The following is a 20,255-nucleotide window of genomic DNA, read 5'->3' on the forward strand; positions in this document are numbered from 1 at the left end:
ATAGTCAATAAGATGTCAATTCTACTTGGCGGCCGGAATAGATTCTTGTTCGATCGACTCAAGACACAAAATAAAATTTACTTACGAACTTGAAACAAAGAAGTTACTACGAGTTAAAAATGAGAAAAGCACACAAATAACGAAGACACGAAGAAACAGATTCAATAATTAATCTACAACTAAGTAGGTGATTACTAGTTGTTAATTAATTCTAGAATCAAGACATGAAACTAATGAAACAATAAGATGAAACTAAGAATCTAAAATTTGAGCTTCAAAAAAATATTGCGTGAGCAGTAGCAGTGATGATGTGGCAGCTACGTATTGGTTCGATTTTATCAAGTTTTAATCACCATTCTTGAAATTTTTATTCCTTATAATTTTGGAATGGAAGACAATTAGTATTTGGATGGAAAGAACAAGTCTTGTAACTCTCTTTCAAATTCAACTCAAAAGGTGAGATTTGACTTGTACTAGTTCCACAAAACAAGGCTCCTTGAAATATGGAAAAATGGTTGAAAAAGTTGATGTCAAGTCTATGAGTGATGTGAACTAGTCCTTTCACCAACAACTACTACAACTTTTCTTTCACCTTTTGTAGATTTAAAGTTCACTTTTCTTGTGTTAACAAAAGATGAAAGGGTGAAGAACAACAAGAACACAACAACAATGTTTCAAGAATGACAACAACAAGTCCAACACCCAACTACAAGTTCACCTTCGTCCAAGCTATAACAACAACATCAACACGGCCAACTTCAAATCCATAACAACAAGAACAACAACAATTGGCCAAGCTTATGTTCACAACAACAACTTTCAACAAGTTTAAGCTCAAGTTTAGATCTAGACTCAAAGTGTTAGTGGACAAGAAAACTAACACTAGAAACAACAAAACAAACAAGAACACTACTAGATCTAGACATACAACAAACAAATCTCGGCCAAAACACAACAAGAACACAATTTTGGCCAAGAACACAAACACGAACAGATTGCTATTTTCTGGAAATTTCAGTTTTTAGTTTTTTTTTTTTTAGTTTTCAAGTCTCAAGCCCAAGATTGATCTTGTTAGAATAAAATCAGCGATGGCTTTGATACCAAATGATACGGGAATGACAACGAAAACACGAAATCACACTCCAAAATCAGTCCACTAATCTTAAGGATTCGAGGATCAAGATGGAGACTATACTCGGATTCGCTACCAACAACAAGAATACAAGATACAAGGGTGTATTTCAACACCAAAACAGCTATAAAATGTGATGAACAATATCAACAATAACAACACAAGTTTCGAATTCAATAAATGACCCAAAACAGTCCACTACACAAGATAACAACAACAAAAGTAAAGGATAGATAGTGAGACCAAGATTATTACAAGATTAAGAACTAAAGAGTGTATTAAACTCAAAAACCCTAATGAATGTAATAATCAAAACCACACTCTTACGTTGAACGCCAAGGGAATCAACTCACCTCAAGATCCACCATTTCCAAGCAAAGAACAATGTTATCTTTTCCAAGCCCTATACTTGAACTACACTAAGTTGGTCTACTCTCAAGAGAGAGGATTTTAAGTGTTTAAATATTTCATCTTTCATAAACTAAAGAGAAAGGACCTAAAATGCACTACTTATAGTATATTACAAAAGTAGACAAAAAGACCACATTACCCTTAATGACTAAGGGTGGCCTTGGTGTGTTGGAAGACAATATGAATTATTCAAAATGCCCTTAAAGCTAAGTGACCAAAATGCCCTTAGTAAAGGGAACCAAAATCGTGAATCAACAAAGGTGGTCCAAATCCGAGAGTCCTTAAGTCTTCAAGGCTCCAAGCAATCTTCCACACTTGGGTTTGATCAATGGTAGGCTAAAAACGTCCCCTCCAAGTATGTTCTCATGCCCTCCATGCGACCAAAGCTTGATTCTTCACATAGTGACTTTGAATGATGTCGTCAAAAGCTAAGTCGATCATTATTCTTGTATCACCTTCGATATCACTTAGTCAACCTTTTGAGGAAGAAATAGGTGTAGGTGCTCACGATATGGATTATTTAAAAGTTCAGAAAAATTACGGTATAGAAGAAGAAAATAAAGTAGATGCAGTTGATTTAGATGAAGATGATGAAAATATTGGTGAGACACCCAAAGTAGGAAATGCTAACGTTAGATCCGAATTGGTTTATCTCCCTCCCCGTCCTCCCCGTGCCCCAAGATCTCGTAAACAAACTAGTGTTGCATGGAAATTTTTTGAACGTATATTATATACTGAGGTGCAATTTAATATTTGTCAAAAAATATATAAGCATAAAAGAGGAGGCAAGCAAGAGGATACGAGTACGTTAATGAGACATTTAGCTGAAGACCACGAAAAAGAGTTAAAAATTACACAAGGTGGTGAGGTTGTTGGTGGGTCCACACAAACTAGAATGGACCCAACAACTGGTCACGTAACGAAGAAGTATAATAAATTGAGTGACCGGAAAAAAATAGCAAAAATGGTAGTTATAGGTTGTTTGCCTTTTAGTTTTCCTTCTTCTGATGTTTTTATTCATTATATTCAAGCGATTTATAATCCTATGTTTAATGGTATTCCTGGAAGTACTTGTCGGTCTGATATTTTTAGACTTCATTCACAATATTATTTTTATTTATCTACATTGTTAAAAAATATTCAATGTAGAATATCCCTAACTTCTAATCTTGGTCGTGCTGTAAATAAAAATGATTATTTAACTGTTACTTGTCACTGGATGGCTAGTAATTTTGTGATACAAAATCGTATTCTTACTTTTTTATATGATGAAGATCGTAAACATACTGGACAATTTATTGCTGACTCGATACATAAAGTTGCAGCATTTTATGGTATCGAAAATAAAATCTTAGGTATCGCTTTTGATAACGCTTCTAACAACAAGACTACTATAACAAAGTTGAAATCTAAGCTATCACCGCCGTTACCTGAAATTTTTCATATTAAGTGTGCATGTCATATATATAATTTAATTGTAAAAGATGGTCTTGAGTTTTTTGAGATTTATATTGAAAAAATCCATCTTGCTGTTGGTTTTATACAAGGAAATAATCGTAGATCGAGAATTAAAGAATTTAAAGTTAAATGTCAAGAAAATGAACTTGAACCGATATTGATGCCTGAGGAAATTGATATTAGATGGAATTTAACTTATGATTTTTTAAAAACTTGTTATAAATATAGAGTTCCTATTACATTAGCTTTTAACCAACATTGTGGTTCATTTGCTGATTCTGCCGATTGCATGCTACTTGATTCTGATTGGGTTGTAATTAATGATCTTGTTAATTTTTGAAAAAAATTTATGTAGCTACGGTTGAATTTTTCGGTGCTTATTATCCTTCTGTTTTTAATATTTTGGGATATATAACCGATATTTCTGGTTTGCTCAAAGAATATAAAAATAAAGAAGGTTATGAAAATGTTGTTGGTGCCATGTTTACTAAATTTAAAAAATATTTTTTCCCGATTCCCCCTATTTTTTGGTTGGTGCTATGCTAAATTCGTGCATTAAATACCATACTATGTGCCAATTTAGTACTCTTATTTATCGTAACTTAGAAATAAATATTAACAATGATTCTGAACAAGTACAACCTGATTTGTGGACGGCTACGTCTGATGCGAATGCTTACATAGATAAATTATATAACCACTATGCTGATTTAGTTGATTTAACTGTACTGACACATATCAGTCCAACTGTCGCTCCTCATCCTCCTAAGGTGCCATCATTTTCTAAAAGGCCGGCACATTATGGTTTTCCTGATTCCTTTTATGATTTACTTTGTTGGAACAGTGTTGACGAGGGAGCTTACACACCAACTTATCGGGAAGAGCTTAAGTATTATCTTCGGTCACTGCCAGAGAATCGCAGACGACGGATCAACACGTTGGATTAGTAGAGGAATAATAAATCACAATATTCTGTGCTTTCAAGATTAGCTAGAGATATCTTGAACGTTCCAATGTCAACCGTTGCATCAGAGAGCGCCTTTAGTCAGGGACGACAGCAACTTGGAGACAACTGACACTCATTGGGAAGCAATGCAATGAATGTTCTAGTTTGCCTCAGAGATTGGATTAGAGCAGAAAGAAGAAATCAAGGAATGGAACCGGAGCCGAATGACGAGCAGAAATTTGAAGAAATTATGACTTCGCGGGAGAACTCAGCAGAATCAAGTCCAATGCATGGGTTTGCCCCCATTGACTTTGACTATCCTATGCAAGTTCCCGTTAATATTAACATGGATGAGTTGGAAAAAATGATGCATAGTTTGTAGATTTTTTATTCATGTAAATTATAAATTTTGAATCATTTTGCAATCAATAAAATTCAACATTCATTAATTAACTATCAAGTATTATTAATTTATTATATTAAATAGTATATGTTTTGTATATTATTGTATATATCTTCTATACTCATGTATATTTAACGTATATATTTAATGTATCCAAGTGTATATGTTTTACTAATTAGTATATACCTATATATATATATATTCATATTGTATTATATATAAATGTATATTGTAGAATAGTATATATTTTATTTAAAGTAGTACATATATATTGAATGGTGTGTATATATCTTCTATAAACGTATATATTTAACGTATACATATGTATATGTTTTATAAATTAGTATAATATAACTATCTATATATTGTAATACATATATATTGTAGTATATAGTTTATTTAATTTTTAAGTAGTACATATATATTGAATGGTGTGTATATATCTTCTATAGACGTGTATATTTAACGTATACATGTGTATATGTTTTATAAATTAGTATGTAAGTATATATATATATATATATATATATATACATACACACACACACTTTATTCAAAGTAGTACATATATATTGAATGGTGCGTATATACGTGTATATATTATATCTTCTATAGACTTATATCTTTAATGTATACAAGTGTATATATTTTATAAATTAGTATATAAGTATGTATATATATATATAGTAGTGTATATATATATATATATTGTAGTATATACTTTATTTAAAGTAGTACATATATATTGAATGGTGCGTATATATGTGTATATATCTTCTATAGACGTATATCTTTAATGTATACAAGTGTATATGTTCTATAAATTAGTATGTAACTTTATATATATACATATTTTTGTATATATATATGTACATTGTAGTATATATTTTATTTAAAGCAGTACATATATATTGAATGGTGTGTATATATGTGTATATATCTTCTATAAGCGTATATATTTAACGTATAAATGTGTATATGTTTTATAAATTAGTATATAACTATATAACTATATATATATATATATATATATATATATATATTGTAGTGTATATATATATATATATATATATATTGTACTATTGTAGATTTGTAGTATATATTTTATTTAAAGTAGTACGTATAGTCATATATAATTATATATTGAATGATACGTATATATGTGTAATTGTTTATATATATTTTAAAAAATATATATTGTATAATTGTAGTGTATATAATGTATATTGAAGTGTATATAGTGTATATAATTGTAGTGTATGTAGTGTATATTGGATTTTTCATTTTTTTTAAAACGGGTTTGACCGGTTTTTAACCGGGTTTAGGTGGGTTTAACCGAGTTGGGTTAAGTGGGCCGGTTCAGGATTGTTTTCAACATTTTTACTGTTGAACCCGGAACTGGCCCGGCCCACCTAACCCCAACCTGAATCGAAACCGGACCACAACCTGGTTAAATTAAACGGGCCGGTTCCGGTTTGGCCCGAACCTGCCCACTTGACACCTTCAATTTTGGATAAAGGAGCCCAAACTTGTGGTCGTAAAACAGTTTACCATTTACAACTAGTGCTATTCCTATAGTTAGTTTACTTTTTAGTTTTTTGTCTACTTGATCTATGATTTGCGATTATGGATTAGATTAGGCTACTAATAGTGTAAAAATATTAGTTTACTTTTTTGTCTATACTTGATCTATGATTTGAAATTTTGGATTAGATTAGGCTACTAATAGTGTTAAAATATTAGTTTACTTTTTTATGTACTTGATCTATGATTTGCAATTTCGGATTTAGATTAGGCTACTAATAGTGTTAAAGATTCTGAAGGTAACTAACCAAGTCGATCCGGCCCGGTTCCTCGGTGGGCCAAGAGCCGAACGAGCACCTGGGCGGGTCTACCAAGCGTAGTACCTTGTTCGGCCCGGCATCCTCTACGGTCCAATCAGGTCGTTATGATCCAGATTTTTACAAGGCCAAACATGACCCAACTCATTTGATTGATTTGATTTTTGACCTTGAAGGTTTGTCTGTGCACAATTTAGAGTCGCAAAACCAAGATCACGTAATTAGATTGGAGCAAGAGGGTTGTATTATTGATAGTGAAAGATGTTTACACGTACTATTAAGAAAGAACAAATTGTTCTTTTATAAAGTACTAGTTGGGTCATCAAATAATATTGGAGCAAGAATTAATGCATAATTTCACTAACAAGTAATGATGGACTCTCTATCATCTTCGCATTGATTGCATGGTGATAGCATCTTCACATTCTTTATCCTTTTCTTTAAATTGTTTGGCCAAAGTGAAACAAAAGTTAAAAAGATCTGATTTCGTCCATTCCTTTCAATTTTGTAGAGGTTGATTTTATTTTTCTGTAGCAATTGGTATAACCATACTCTTTTATGGATATAGCTTTGATCCATCACCTTTTGACTCACATTAAAACTTAAAAAGTAGTCTTATGTACGGAAGGGACAAGGGGTAAGCATCCCTTTCCTAGTATTCCCCAAAAATCATTTTGAAAAAAAAAAAAAAATGTATACAAAGCTTTAGGTGATTTAATGAATGGAAGTTGTGAAATTTCAAACTACTGCTGAAATTATGGAGAGGGTTTATATCATCTTATAATAGAGGTCGAGTTTGTCATCTCAATTTACTAAGGTATATTATCACCTTTGAAATGTTGAACAACCTTTATTAACATTTTGTTTATATTTTTCTACTCCAACTTTTATTATGTGTAGTACTAACACCATTTTACAAGTTTTTCTGACGAGATGAGTTGCTATAAGCATCCTCGACTTCTAATTTTAAATTTGTTGGTTTAAGTCACTAAACATGGGAGCAAAAATTGTGAGAGCTCGTATGAATGGGTAAACAAATGTGCAATCTAGCATTTAGTGCTTAGTTCGATGCAAAATTGCAAATAAATTATACTCCCTCGTTTCAGTTTGTTTGTTTTAATTTTCTTTTTAGTCTATTTCAAGAAGAATATTTTTTTTCGAACAACTCTTTAATTTCAACTATCTACAACCACATGATATGTTAAAGACCATAACATTAAAGGACAGAGGCATCTGGTACATTCTAAATATCTTTAGTTTAAGACCATAACATTCAATTTTTTTTTATTTTTTAAAACTTCGTGTCAAGTCGAATTAGATAGACAAATAGAATCGATAGGTAAAGGCTAAAATTTGTGTTTCGGCTATACAACGGCATGCAAGCGTTTCCAACGCTTAGTATAATTGCCTTCCAAGCAATGGACCCGAGTTCGACTCCTGCCAGACGCATCTCTTTTTTATTTTGCGAATTTGCAGCTATACTTTCCTATTGTAGTTTTCCAGTAACTTTCAGATTTACTATCTTCAGTTGTAGGTGTTTGGTCGCCATTTGTGCTTAATAACCTTATTCTTGCAATTTTAGAAAAGGACACGTGTTACAAACATCTTTATTTTCAGTTCCAATAAGTATTGCATGTAAGCAATATGAATTTTCATTATCAAATACCTATGTTAACTTACACTAGATAGATACAGAGGGAACCAGAATTTTAAACTTGTGGGTTCCCAAGGGCTCCTTTCCTGTCACTAAGCTGTCCCTTGGTTTAGTTATGAGTTCCCACCTATTAATATTTATAACTTTTGACGATTTTTCTATGTAATTTTAAGTCTTACGGTAGCGGGTGTAGGTTCTCGGAAACCCACACCTTCTCCTCTACATCCGCAACTGACTAGATAATAGTCGATATCTCCACTCGGGACTTAAACTGTACATATTCTTGGACACTTCTTTTAGATGATGAGACAATATGGATTTATTGAGTTTATGAATAAAATATTTTCTTTCTGGATATGGGTTCTATTTACATTTTTGCATTCCATAACAACAAGTCTTTTGCCTTTGATGATGGATATTTAATTATATATACATGTTAACAGACCTTTCAATAAAAGGTCTTTTTTATTTGTGTCTTTTAGTAATGTTTTACTTAAGAGTTGGAGAATTCTGTGGTGTCCTGATCAAACTAGAAATTATCAATGAACCACGCATAGCATTTACAAGGGAGCTGTCGTATACACCTACGACAAATTAGGCACAAGGAAAAAGCATTAGATCGAACCAACCTATAAAAACGCAATGATCTATCCGTAATCAGTCATTTATAATATCAAATAAAATATTTTTATTACCTTTTTATAAGGTGATTAAAAAGAAAGATAGCAACTTTTTGATAAAACCGCTCCAATTACATTGATAATCTGATTAAAATAATAACTAATGTACATATTACACTCTGGTTATATGCAATTTAAATCCTTTTTTATTTTTTAATAATTATTTTTCTCTGACAGCAAGGCTTATATTTCTCTGTAATCAGGCAATTGCAAGGATCAATATATAACAAAAGCTCATCACCAAGACAGAGGAATTGTTCAATTTCCATTGGTCATACATAAATCTTGAAGGGATATGTGAGTAATTATAATGTGCTATCCCTTTCCAATTATTTACATTAGCTATAGCTAAGTGTTTGTCCATTCAATATTTGAAGACATGAGGACATAAACTTAATAATTGTTTAATTAGACACATGGCAATGAGGCGGTTGGTGCTAAATTATTGATATGCTAAATCCCCTACGTATTGTTTTTTGGTGCTTTCCACCCTCTGTTGACATAGAAGTCTCAACCAATCATGATTTGTGCATATATATATATATATATAGTTTGAATTTGAGATCTCTAATAAAAAAGAAGGAATCATATTTAATTTGAGAGTTCATGACAATTGTTTGCACGTAGGATAAGAATTATGATCCCAAAATAAAATTTGAGATGAATTTTATCGCATGTTTGATTTGACATATTAACTAATCTTAAGGTTATCTTATCTAATCATTAACAATGATGGGATTAGTAGTATCTCATATAGAAGTTGCATTAATACTATCTCATATGAGAAGTGAATAAAATAATTTCATGAAATATAATAACTTATAAAGTATCCGGACTTATTCTATCCCACATATCAAATGAGCTCGAGCAATAAAAAAATAAATTTCGAATATAATAATACTGAGAATATATTATTTTAGCTTTAGGTTTGTTTTTGCCCAATATTAATCACTAGTGATTAATACTTTCGTAAAAGTACCTTACATCAACTCCATATCGAGGAAAATGTGATGAGACATGAGGATTCAGACTCTTCAAATTTTTTTGACCCATATACTTTACCTAAAAGTCCACATCTTGTGGTACAAGCCATGCCTAATAATTACAGCTACTAATAAATACTCCAGTATGTTGAGTATTACTCCGTCCCATTTTATGTAGCGTTATTTGATCGGACATAAAGTTTAAGAAAAAAGGAAAAATTTGGTAAAGTTTACCAAATTATTTTTTATCAAAAAATGTGTCAATATCTTTTTTTTAATTAAGTGAGGCCAATAAGGGTAAAAGGGTAATTGTGTCTTTAAAAAGTTGCCTAATAAGAAAAGACGACACTTATTTTGGGACGGACTAGAAAGAAAATGATGACACATAATTTGAGATGGAGGGAGTATTATAAAAATGTCCTTTTCAAAATTTTGAAAGGGTACCGAGGTTGTGTCGATCATAATTTATATGTAAGAGATATCTGAAGATAGTTCTGAAGAGTTGACTGAGCTTCATCGTCAATTCAGTGTGAAATACATAGAAAAGTTATAGTAGAAAGCAAAGGGAAGTTTTAGTATGGAACAAACGAATGGTACGTGTCAATAGAAAGTCATAGAGATCATTATTATTAAAATAACAAGAATTGGTACTACTAATACTAGATGTAAAATTTATGAAGTCAAGGAAGTTTCAGAGGCAAACTTCCAAGTTCCGGTTCCAATTCACGAGTCTCCAGTTCACTCCCTTAGTCATCTTCTTCAGCACGAGTATCACTCAGATCGATATCAGCAAGTAACTCGTCCAAAGGAATTGAAGGAACATCTTCTCCATCAGCAACAGAAGTAGTTTCTGATCGTTGATATTCTTTATCACGATACAATGATACGTTGAACCTCAGATCAGGATTCTCCTCCAAATCTCTCAAGAATTGTTCATACTCCGAGTTCATCGATCTTTTGTTCTTGATCTCTTCCCTTTCCAGAGTTATCGACTTCCATATTAAGTGACTTAAGTTTCCAAGACCGACGCTTCCCATGTCTCTTCTGGCGTTTCTCTTCGTAGCTTTTCTTAATCAATATCACCTCTGGAAGGACAAGACCTTTGTATTTTTCAAGCTTGATATCGTTACTATTGGTTCCATATAAATCATAACCGAGGGCATAGTCTCCGGCCAGATTCTAGAAGATGGCCTAGATGCGTTCTTACGGAGAATATTGTGTCATTTTTCCCGAAATCAGATAAACGAGCAATAACATACTTTGATCCCCCAATATTAACTTCTTCAGAAACCACATCAACGTCTAAAACCACATACTCGACGAGCTGTCTACTTGACGGTAGAGCCTTAAACGACGCCCTCCAGTACTGATCAGCATCCAGTTAACAATGCCTCAGCGTAAACAGATCTAATAGAGCGATACTGTTGCTGCTTACTTTCGTGCAAATCAATAGAGGACCAATATTTCCTAAACTAGCTGCCACCTTTGGAGGAAGACATATCAGATCCTCACGACAAACCGGACTGATTTCTACAGAGAACGTGTACTTATAACTGACGGTATTGCTCTTATGATCATGAGACACAAGTTGCTTGTCGTTTCGAGTCCTAACAAGTACCACCCTACTGACAAAGTCCACAAACTTCAATGCATGACTTCTATGGCCAAAGAAGAAATCAATTCCCTGATTCAACTGTTGAATCTTTATAGCACGGTTAGCGGCATCGTGCTTTAGTATCAGCTGCTGCAAATAGAAGAACGTTCTTCGGTGAGAAACATGCTGTCTAAGTTGCACTGCAGCCACCCATTGATCAGGGTTAACTTGCAACTTCGAACACAACTCACACATTTGGTCTTGAGCAACATACTCAACGATGTACGATTGTTCAAGAACCGCTCCATTTAGTACCTCTTTTTGTACTTTAAGCCTAACTTTGATCCTTTTCGAATGAGGTACGGTCCAAATAAACTCGGCATGCACCAACTTAACTTTGTTCAAATGTGTTCAATACTATTAGTGAAAGAGTTAGTTATGCATGTTAGTTATGCATGTTAGTTACACTGTTGGTGCAAGTTAGTTACAATGTACTGTGAAAGGCACGTGTAGTGAAAGAGTTAGTTATGCATGTTAGTTACAGAGTTAGTTACACTGTTGGTGCAAGTTAGTTACAATGTACTGTGAAAGGCACGTGTAGCCTAGCAGGTAGTTAGATAACTTAATTAGATGAATTAGTTAGCTTGAATAGTAAGTCACTCTATAAATAGAGGTGTAAATAGTGTGTGTAGCTGGGAATCATAGTGATTGAATACAGTGGGTTCACACTCATTCTTCTCCTTCCTTTCTTCTTCTCTGAGCTATACTCTGCTCCATGGATCATCATTGTTGACACTCAACATGATATCAGAGCCCGCGATCAATGGCCGGGTGTGTAGATATTAGTTCACTGCTCATCATCACTTCTGTTGATTAAGTACAACTACGTGGTCACAGAACGAGTGCACTGATCAAAACAACAGAGGATCTAGGGTTTGTAGTTTTTGACTATAGATTCAGTTCGTGACACACTTGTGTACTAGAAAGGGAAATTTCCTCAAATACAACAATGGCGACAGCTGGAAATTCACACACGAGCAATGCAGCTAGCCCAGGTGGAAGAGAAACAGTCATCGATGCCAATCATCTTCTGCATCTTCATGATTGTGACAATCCAGGTAGCTCTCTAGTCTCAATTCAGTTAATAGGCTCTGAGAATTATGCGTTATGAAGTAGGTCAATGAAGATAGGGTTGTTAGGTAAAGGGAAATTAGGCTTTGTTACTGGACAAAGCTCGAAAGACAAGTTTTCTTCATCTTTGTATGATCTCTGGGAAAAATGCAATGCTATAGTACTTTCCTGGATCATGATCTCAGTGAGTAGGGAGTTACTCAGTGGTATAGTATAAGCGAGTAATGCTCAACAAGTATGGAATAACTTGAAAGAGCGGTTTGACAAAGTTGATGGATCGAAGATCTTCTATCTGCATAAGGAAATCAGTACACTAAATCAAGGTGTCATGACTGTGTTAATGTATTTCTCTCATTTAAAGCCTTTACCAGTGCAGCCTCTACTAGTCAAAGAAAAGAGTTAGCTCTCTAGCACAATAGACTAGGTCATGCTCCTCTTACTACTCTAAGAAAACTCAGTTGTTTCAGATGTATTTCTACTAAATTTGATGGTCCTACTATGGACCTATGCACTGTATGTCCTTTGGCTAAACAATCAAGAAAACCGTTACTTTTAAGTACCACCACTACATCTGCTTGCTTTCACTTGTTACATGCTGATTTATGGGTCCCAATAGGGTACCTACACATGATGGTAAAAGGTATTTTTTAACATTAGTTGATGACTACTCCAGATACACTTGGATAGTCCTGCTTAATTCAAGTCTGAAGTCATAGTAGCTCTCAAAAACTTTCTGGTGATGATAAAAAATGTGTTTGATACTTCTATTATGTGTCTAAGGTCTGACAATAGTTGTGAGTTCTTCAACACTGAAATGACTTCCTTACTTCTATCACTTGGTATTTTATATCAAAGCTCTTGTGTCTATACACCTCAACAGAATGGTGTTTTAGAAAGGAAGAATAGACATATTATTGACACAGCCAGGTCTCTTAGATTCCAGTCTCATGTACCACTGAAGTTTTGGGGAGAATGTGTTCTTACCAGTATATGTCTCATCAACAGATTGCCCTTTACTGTCCTTAAGGGTAAGACTTCATTTGAATATCTGTATCAATCTATATTTTCTCTTGAATATCTGAGAGTTTTTGGATGCCTGGCTTATGCTACTGAAGTTAAGAGAGTGGATAAATTTGCATCAAGGGCCATTCCTGCAGTATTTCTGGGTTACTCACACCTCTAAAAAGGGTACAAACTTATGGCCTTACACACCAGGGAGTTCTTAGTCAGCAGAGATGTAATGTTTAAGGAACATATGTTTCTATTTCAATAACTGAGTTCATCCTCATAAATCTTTCCTTTTCCTTTGTTCCATGATACTACTGAGGCTCAATTAGTTCCCTTGGTGATTCTTACACCTACTGATCTTGCTGCACCAGGTCATCTCTCAACTCGGTTTAAGAGTTTCCTCATCCTGTACCTGTTATTACTGAATCAACTTCTATGCCTCCTTCTTCTTCTACTAGAAGGGCTTCCACAAGATATACTAAACCTCCTATTTGGATTAAAGACTATCAAACTAAAGGTTCTAAATCTAACTCTGCTTGTCTCTATCCCATATCTGATCATGTGAGCTATACTGCACTCACTCCTTCTTACAATGCTGCTCTAACAACCTATTTCTCAGTCCATGAACCTACTTCTTTTGCTGAAGCTTCCATGGATCCCAAGTGGATTGAACCTATGCATTCTGAAATGGCTGCATTTGAGGCAAATAATTCTTGGACTATAGTTGATCTACCCCCTGGTAAGCTTCCCATAGGTTATAAATGGGTGTTCAAGGTTAAGTATCTGGCATCTGGTGCTGTTGAAAGGTACAAGGTAAGGTTTGTTGCCAAAGGTTTTAATTAGAAAAAGGGACTAGACTACTCAGACACCTTCTCACCACTATCTAAAATGGCCACTGTGAGATCAGTTATTGCTGTTGCTGTGGTTAAATACTGGCCTGTGATTCAGAGGGATGTTCATAATGCCTTTCTGCATGGTGACCTTATTGAAGATGTATATATGGATTTTCCTCCTAGTTTTTGTAAATAAGGTAAGGTTAGTAAGGTCTGCAAACTGCAAAAAATCTCTGTATGGGCTTAAGCAAGCCCCAAGGCAGTGGAACTTGAAACTAACAGAAGCTCTCATTCAGCTGGGGTTTATACAAAGTCATTATGATTACTCTCTGTATGCAAGATCAGCAGGAAAGGATATAGTCATAATTATAGTCTATGTTTATGATCTATTAATAACTGGCAGCTGTAGCAGACTGATTGATCACACCAGTAGTGACCTCAAGCTTAAGTTTAAGATGAAGGATTTAGGCCCTTTAAAGTTCTTTCTTGGTATTGAATTTGCCAGGACCAAGGAGGGAATTGTCATGAATCAAAGAAAATATGCTTTAGAACTCATTTTTGAGCTAGGATTGAGTGGAGTTAAGCCAGTATATGCACCACTTGATCCAAGTTTAAGATTGACCTCAATTGACTATGACTCACATGTAAACAACTCAGGATAATATCCAGGGGACAGGCCACTAAAAGACATTGGTAAATATCAAAGGCTAGTTGGAAAATTGATGTATTTGACAATGATAAGAGTGGATATATATTTTATTATATAGGTTTTGAGCCAGTTTATGCATGCACTAACATAGTCTCATATAGAAGCTGCAATTAGAGTAGTGAAATATGTTAAGACTTTACCAGGTCTTGGCCTGTTCATGCCATCTCAAAGATCAGATACTTTGACAGCATTCTGTGACTCAGACTAGGGAACCTGTCTACAAACTAGAAGGTCTGTGACTGGGTACTTAGTTAAATTTGGGGCTGCCTTGGTGTCTCGGAAGTCAAAGAAATAAGAAATAGTAGCCAGGAGCTCAGCAGAAGCAGAGTTCAGAAGTATGGAATCAACTATGGCTGAAATTACTTGGCTTATAGGCATGTACAAGGAGTTGGGTGTGAAGGTTCATCAACCAGTAAACTTGTTATGTGACAGCAAGGCTGCGCTACAAATTGCTGCCAATCCAATATTTCACGAGAGGACAAAACATTTTGACATTGATTGTCACTTTGTTAGGGAGGAACTAGTGCAAAAAATGATTCAAACTCATCATGTATTAACCAAGGAACAACTAGCTGACTTGCTTACTAAGAACCTAGGCAAAACTCAGCATGTCATCTTTTATCCAAGCTGGGAGTGAAGGATCTGTTTCACTCATCAGCTTGAGGAGGGGTGTTTAATACTATTAGTGAAAGAGTTAGTTATGCAAGTTAGTTACAGAGTTAGTTACACTGTTGGTGCAAGTTAGTTACAATGTACTGTGCAAGGCATGTGTAGCCTGGCTGATAGTTAGGTAACTTAATTAGATGGATTAGTTAGCTTGAATAGTAAGTCACTCTATAAATAGAGGTGTAAATAGTGTGTGTAGCTGGGAATCATAGTGATTGAATACAGTGGGTTCACACTCATTCTTCTTCTTCCTTTCTTATTCTCTGAGCTGTACTCTGCTCCATAGATCATCATTGTTGATATTCAACAAAATGCTTCAACCTCTTGATATAAAAATTGAGTAACTTCTTCGATTCGAGCTGTGCTTTGATCCAACTCTTCGAAGGCTGCAAATAGCTATCACATTCGGGGCAGCGAACAATCACTACATGTTTCTGTAAACATTATGTTATATCAACTTTGGATCGCAAACATTTAGCACACATATTCGCAGCATTTGGCTGCATCAAAATTCCACATTTGCAGCACAACACATTTTCTATCATTTGTTGCATCGTAAACATCCCGGATACTTCGGCCATACCTACTCGAAACAAGGAAAAAAAGATTTGCATTAGCAAAAACTCCACAAATAAAGCAATAAGCTACATAGATTTTCATTTGTGTTTTGATAACAATGGTGTCCGGTCCATCTTACACAAACCTCGACTAATATTACAGTGTCCTCGCTACCCGGTGGACTACAACTCCTGCTATGCGCAAGGTCCAAGGAAGACCCGACCACAAGGATCTATTGTACGCAGCCTTACCTTATATTTTTGCCAGAGGTAGTTTCAAATTCTTAAACTCGTTACCTTCCAATTACATGACAACAACTTTACCAGTTACTTAGATTTTCGTTTTTCAATTGCCATTTATTTGTCTTAAACATGAAACAAAATGAATTTGAAGAATTTCTCAAAATAGCAAGTAATCCCTCTGTCTAGTTAACAACTTTTTTTACCATCACTTATCTCTCCGTGCATCTTACCTGGGGTTTGGGCCACAGGTGACAAAAGAGTTTTAAAATAAGGGGTAGGTGACACAAGTCTTAATTATTTGGTGGAGGTAACAATTACTTTATTATGGATTAAGAAAATTGAGGAAGTTTAAAAATAACCCACAAGTTATTAAATTTACACTTTGATAAAAATGTTAGCCTATATAACGAAAAACGGAGGAAAAAAAGGCACTCTTCTCTCTCTTCTCACCCTTTGTTGATTTATCTCTCTTAGCGATTTTTTTTGTTAATTATTGTTGCTGCTTCATTCATCATCTTCTACTTCATTATCATCTTCATCTTGTTCTTGTTGACTATTTGTCGTTGTTGTTGTTACTGCTACTGTTTCTATTTAACCAATTTCTTAGGTCAAATTTTGTTTCTAACGTCACTTTCCACTTTGGCATTACTTCATAGGAGACGTTGGTAAGTCAAATTATGATTTTTAGTTGAATTTGTCATCTGGTTAACTGTTATTGTGTTGTTGTTTTCCAATAATGGATAGAACCCAATCATGAATCCAACATAAAATCCATCTGTTTAAACAGATAAATCATCTGTTGCGACAAATGAGACATCTGTTTCAAAGAAAGACTGATATGTTGGATTCATGTTAAAATAGATGGCTCATCTGTTGCAATATTTGACATATATGTTGTAACAGATTAGTTACCTGTTGCAACAGAACTTGAACACGATTCCAACATAGGTTACAACAGATTAATAACCTGTTGTATCAGGTAAGTCATCTGTCGCAACAGGTTAATTATCTGTTGCAACTGTCACTCAGCTATTGGAATCAGCTTCAAAGGTGATTTAGTTATAACATTAATTCCAACAGGCAATTCATCTATTGCAAGAGATATTCAGACCTATAACATGAAATCCCAACAGGTAAGAATCTATTGTAACTCATCACTTACTTGTTGCAACAAATAACATATCTGTTAGGATTCATTCACGGCACTATGAAATCACTATCAACTTTTTTTAACAAATGACTTTATTTAGGTACCACTAATGGAGGAATTAATAACAATAGGGGTGGATTGTCATGGTCATTGGGTTGAGAAGAGCAATCGATATGTATGGCGTTGGAAGGAGGACGAATTGCTAGAGGCGATAGCTATGACAGTCCAAAGTGATATTTCATATGATGATTTTTTGAACTTAATCATCAGCTTTTGTGGATTGAATTGTCAACCAGAAGAATTCGCCATCAGCTACATGCACAGCTCCTTTGAAAATCAGAGGGTATTGCCTTTCAAGATAACCGATCAAGTTTGGTTGAGTTCTTATCTAAGTTATTCAACCAGGCCGGTGTTAAGGGTGTACATGGTTGAAAAGATGAGAGAGAATGAGAACTAGAACATAAAAGAAGAAAAAGAAGAAAAAAAGACTTCTTTGATGATAGGTTGGATGATCTAGACATGAATATTTCAGATGATGATCAAACACCTACGCCTGTTGATGCGACTAATACGATGTGCAGTTCTTCTCAATCGACACAATCTAGAAATCTTCAATACGATGGGATCGGCTTTTTTATTGGAATGTCATTCAAGGACCAGAATGAGCTATCTAACACTTTGTTTATTTCTTGCATGAAAAAAGATTTCAGAATAAAAAAGGTGATTAATTCGAGCAGTGTCTTTTGCTTCAAATGTGCTAATTCGAACTGCAAGTGGTGGTTGAGAGCGGTGAAGTACGCAAGTTATGACAGATTCGTCATTAATAAATATAAAAAGAATCACACATGTGGTTCGGAGAATATCTCGGGCCAAAATCCTCACGCCACGGCAAAGGTCCTCGGCGAATATTTTAAGAGTAATTTCCCCAATGGCAAAGGCCCTTCAACAAGGCTTATGGCCAATCAAATCCTTACGGATTTGGGTGTCCTGGTCAGTTATTAGAAGGTATATACGGCCATGGGGATTTCCAAGGACCTGGTTTGGAGGACACTCGAGCATGGGTATAAAGTCTTGGATGCTTACCGTTACATGATTGAGTCCACAAATCTCGAAAGTAAGACGGCTTTACATCTGGATGAAAATGAAAGGTTCAAGTACTTTTTTGTATCCTATGGTGCTTAGATTCAAGGTTTTTGACATTTGAGAAAAGGCATAGCCGTCGACGGTACCTTCTTAGGGAGCAGGTATAATGGAGTTCTGCTAGCGGCGGTGGCATAGAATGCAGATAATCACATCTTTTCTATCGCTTTTTGTGTAGCGGACAAGGAATGTGATGCCTCTTATGGATTTTTTTTGAACAACTGCGACGCTACGTTGAAGATACTGAAGAGTTGTGTTTTTTATCGGATAGGCATCCAAGTATTTTAAAGATGGGTTCACTTTTCTTCACTTCAGCTTACTTTGATTGTTGCATCAGGCATCTTGGAGAGAACATTCGAAACAACTATCACAACGAAAGGGTCGTCACCCTTTTTTATAGAGCAGCTAAAACATATAGTAGAGAGGAGTTTTTAGACCATTTCAATCAAATAGCGGATGTGAATCCCAAGGTAGCAGAATTTCTTGCACGTGTCATTTCGAGAGATAGAGCTGGACATTCTATCCAGCAAATAGTTACATTCTTATGAATTTAATGTCTTGTTTGATTTATAAGTTTAGTTTGATGTCGTACTAAGTGATTCTTTTCTATAGGTACAGTATTATGATATCAAACATAGCTGAATTGGTGAATTCATTGTTTGACGATGAAAGAGAATTTCCCATCAAGACTATGTTTGAAAAAATAAGCGAGAAATATAGTGATTTTTTTAACAAAGGCATGTGCAGTTCAAGTGCCTAGAAAAAAGAACCAGATTTGTTCTCAAAATCGAAAATAAATTATCAACGAACATCAGTTTGGGGAATAGATTATTCTCTCATAAAATAGCAGATTACAAATTTCGTATCACCGGTCATGGTGATGCTGCCACGGTCGATCTTCAAACAAGATCTTGTACATGAATAGTTTTTGACTTGGACAATATACCTTGTCCATATGCTATGGCAGTCCTTCGAGCTCAATACAACCATAAATATGGACCTGAAGTTTACGAGTACTCCTCTCAATATTATTCGGTGGAAAAATATGAAATGACATATAGTGGACATTTTACTCCAGTGCCTCCCATAGAATCTTGGGTTGTTTCAGTAAAGCTTATGGGGAGATTAATACCTCCTCCATATATTGACCCGAGCACTATCAAACCAGAAAGAAAGCCATATAAAAGGAGGCGTGGAGTTGGAGAATCATTTTCATCAAGAAGAAACAAGTGCTCCATATGTAAGTGCACTGGCCACAAAAAAACTACATGCCCGAATCATAATCCATCATGATCGTTGTAATTGCAGAAACTTGTGTTGTTGTTTGTTGTGAACTTTTTATATATTTAACTCATTGTTGTGAACCTAATGTTATCATTTATTATATATAAAATGTCTTTTTTTTTCAATAGCTTGTGCATCAATAAAATGAGGTAAAACATGAACTTAAATAATATAGCAGACCACAATTATTCTCAACAGTTACACAAATAGCTGAAATACTTTCCTCCAACAGATGAAAATCTGTCAAAACAAATGAATAATCTGTTGAAACCCAAAAGATGACCAATCGGTTCCAACTGTTGAAAGAACTCAAAAGCCAAAATTGCTAGTGCTACTGGATTCAACGTTGCCACCAACCTTCGACATGTTAACATGTATTAGATTAGAAGAAAACAGAATGAAAATTAAATAGGAATTAAAACGCCAAAGTCT

At 34.6% G+C, this 20,255-nt stretch overlaps 1 pseudogene; it reads right to left on the reverse strand.

Annotated features, from left to right (window-relative positions):
* Positions 1-10,020: 10,020 nt before the first annotated feature.
* Positions 10,021-11,889, reverse strand: LOC107858231 (annotated as a pseudogene).
* Positions 11,890-20,255: the final 8,366 nt, after the last annotated feature.

This window comes from Capsicum annuum, chromosome 2 (assembly GCF_002878395.1).
Source record: "Capsicum annuum cultivar UCD-10X-F1 chromosome 2, UCD10Xv1.1, whole genome shotgun sequence".
Lineage (NCBI taxonomy): Eukaryota > Viridiplantae > Streptophyta > Magnoliopsida > Solanales > Solanaceae > Capsicum > Capsicum annuum.